A 3,019-nucleotide genomic window follows, 5' to 3' on the forward strand; every position below is an offset into this window, starting at 1 on the left:
CGGGGAGGGGGCCGCGGCGGCGGGCCGGGCGGGTGCCGAAGTTGCCGAGCGGCGCGGCGCGAGTGGGGACGCGGGGGAGTGGGCGAGCCGCGAGGAGGCGGGGGCTTCCTCGGGGAGGGGTTTTGAGGTCGCGAGCGCAGCCCCAGCGCTCCCGGTTGTATCCGCGACAATTACCTTCGGAGTGGGGGGTTCGGGCGGGCGGGGGGCGTCGGGCTGCTGGAAGGAGGTGTCGCGGGCCGGCGTTCGTTCCGGGGATGAACTCCCCGCTGGGGTGTTTGTTGCGGGGGTGGGGAGCGGGGATTTCCCTATTCCATGGCGCTTTCGACTTAGCTCAAAACTTAACCGAGGCATTAGTCGAGGGTAACACAGTTTCTCTGATGGCTGCTGTTACGTGCGGTGCTGGTTTGTTTGTTTATCACACATGCAGGGGAAGTGACACACGGAAGCGCCCACAGCTCCCACATTTCTTTTCTGGGGCTGGTGGTGATGGGAGATGCGTGTGTGCTCGTGGGGTGAGGGCAGTGAGGCCTGTATTAGGATCATTCCAGTTCCTCGTGGGAAGGAGGAAAAGTTAATGGGTGGGAGAGAGCCAGGGAGAGTCTGTGCGGGAGACGGCTACTGTTGCTACACCGTGCGAATTAGTTGTAACTCTGTTGTAATGAGTACCGAGGCCGGCCAGTAAGTGACCCCTTTTTAACCTTTTGTTTTAGAACGGCGACTTTAATTGGAAAACGAGAAACCTACTGATGTTTAAATAAGCTAAGAAAATAAGTCAATATTTATTTCCTGTACAGTTGCTTCTTGTGAATGACATTTGCTCCCAGAGAGGAAAAGATGTTGAGCTGCATCTAAGTTGGGATTCTTTTTAAAATGAAAAACAAAAACAAAAACAAAAAAACCTATTTTTTAAAGCCGTGTATGTATTTGCCAGGGATATTTGCTTTCCCCGTAGAGAATGGAAGAAAACACACAAATTATATGAATGAGTCAGGATTAGAAAGATTATGAGGCCAGTTCAAGAACACATTTTCCACCAAAAATCAGATGTAGTTTGTGATATTTTTAATATTTTTGGGGGGGGGGTGGAGTGGAGAGATGTGCTTAGTGTTTTTCATAACTATTCCCAAACTTTTCTCCAGCTCTATTCTGTATTTTGTGCATATTAGCTTTGATAATTGGACATAGGGTGAAAATTGTATTTATGGGCATTGAAAGAAAGATACCAAATAAACTGCGTTGGCATAGATTCTCTGGAGTGTCAGACTTGTTTGCTTTAAGGGAGCTTGCATTTCTGGAGATGCATCAGGTATTGGTTTTAGAATGGGGACCGAAAGGTTAATTTTAATGTTGATGTATATGAGACTTTTGACACGGCGGGGAATCAGAAAATGATCATCTTCAGTGATGATTTATTGGGCTCATTGCCCTCCTCTGCCATTCATCAACTCAAAAATTAATGCATTATGTAATTATTGACATTTCATTGTTAGATTTACAAGTGGTAACTTAACAAAATGTTCAACTCATGCTATTTATTCCTTTAAATAAACCAACTGGGATAAATTTAAGGGATAGTTCAGTTCAACCTGGACCTTTACCATGTGCAAAGGACCTTCACTCTGGTGGGGAGGATGGAAGAGGGGAAGACGCAGATGAATCAGACCCAGTAGGTGTCTTACAAGGGAGACTCAGACACACACAGAAATAATTGCAACACAAGACACCTGTGGGATTTATTAGAGGTGCGTGGAAGAATAGGGGTGTGTGTGTGTGTGTGTGTGTGTGTGTGTGTGTGTGTGTGGACGGGGGAGAGAGGGAGAGATACTAATTTTTGACTGGAAATTGTGAATGACTTGAGAGTGGGTAACACTCTGGGCATTAAAATATTTTAAGGAGCAAAATGGCTTTGTGTGTGTGTGTGTGTGTGGGTGTGGGTGTGTGTGTGTGTGGAGGGGGCGTGATTGGGTATTACTGGGCTTGTTGGGCTGGACATGAGGCTGCTATGCCAGGAGGTCTGTGTGGGAGAGGAAGCTGTGAAAATAGGTGGAGATCAGGCCATGGAAGTCCAGAATGGCTTGCATTTAAAAATGAGTCAGTTTGAGATATAAAGGTCCAAATGTACAGTTGTTATGCTTAGAGGAAGTAGGTCGGCAAGGAAGGGTCGTAAGTTCAAGGAAACAAATTATAACAGAATAATCAAGTTGTTATCATTCATGCTAATGGAGGAAAGCACAAAAGTATCTAATCTAAAATGCTTCATACCTGGCTTTGTCCTGTTTCTTGATCTTAAATATGGGTGTGTCTGCTAATCTGGTAATTGGTTTTATATGAAATGGATCCAGGCTGTGAAAATGTGCCTTTAGAAGAAACAGGAAGCTCTCTGTTTATTTCTCTGTCCCCTCTGTAATCCCCTCCATACTGGCAATAGACTATTATTCTGGTGTAGTTTATAGATTCAAAGTTTTTCAGAATGGAACAAGTGGTTGTTTAACTTTTAGAGGATTTCTCAAAAGGATGTATCAAACTAAATAGAGGAATTGCTGAAATAGTAATTTTTAAAAAATGTTTGTTTATTTTTTGGGGGTGAGTGGGAGAGTATGAGAGCAATTGTGGGAGGGCAGAGAGAGAGGAAGACAGGGAAAATGAAGCAGTCTTTAGGCTCTGAGCTGTCAGCACAGAACCCGACTCGGGGCTTGAACCCACAAACCATGATATCATGACCTGACCTGAAGTCAGAAGCTCAACCGACTGAGCCACCCAGGTGCCCCTTGGGAATGCTGAAATATGAAACAACAAAGCAAAACACAGGTTATTGGAGAGTTAGATTATTGTTTAATACATTGGAAGGTGAGATTCATTATGGATAATGAAATGTAAGGAATCTGCATATGGAGAGGATCGACCATAACAGTGGGATGATAAAATGGGAAACATCCACAGTTCCAGGTGATATGCATCAGGTTTTTAGTTATCTTAAATATTGAATGACCCTAAAATAATTTAACCCCAAACTTTGTCA

General features: G+C 44.4%; 1 protein-coding gene across 5 annotated transcripts in view; it reads left to right on the forward strand.

Moving 5' to 3' along the window:
* CSNK1G3 (casein kinase 1 gamma 3) overlaps positions 1-3,019 on the forward strand; it is a 111,125-nt gene that overhangs the window by 607 nt on the left and 107,499 nt on the right. The gene's annotated exons all lie outside the window — the stretch shown is intronic.

Source organism: Suricata suricatta, chromosome 6, assembly GCF_006229205.1.
Source record: "Suricata suricatta isolate VVHF042 chromosome 6, meerkat_22Aug2017_6uvM2_HiC, whole genome shotgun sequence".
NCBI lineage: Eukaryota > Metazoa > Chordata > Mammalia > Carnivora > Herpestidae > Suricata > Suricata suricatta.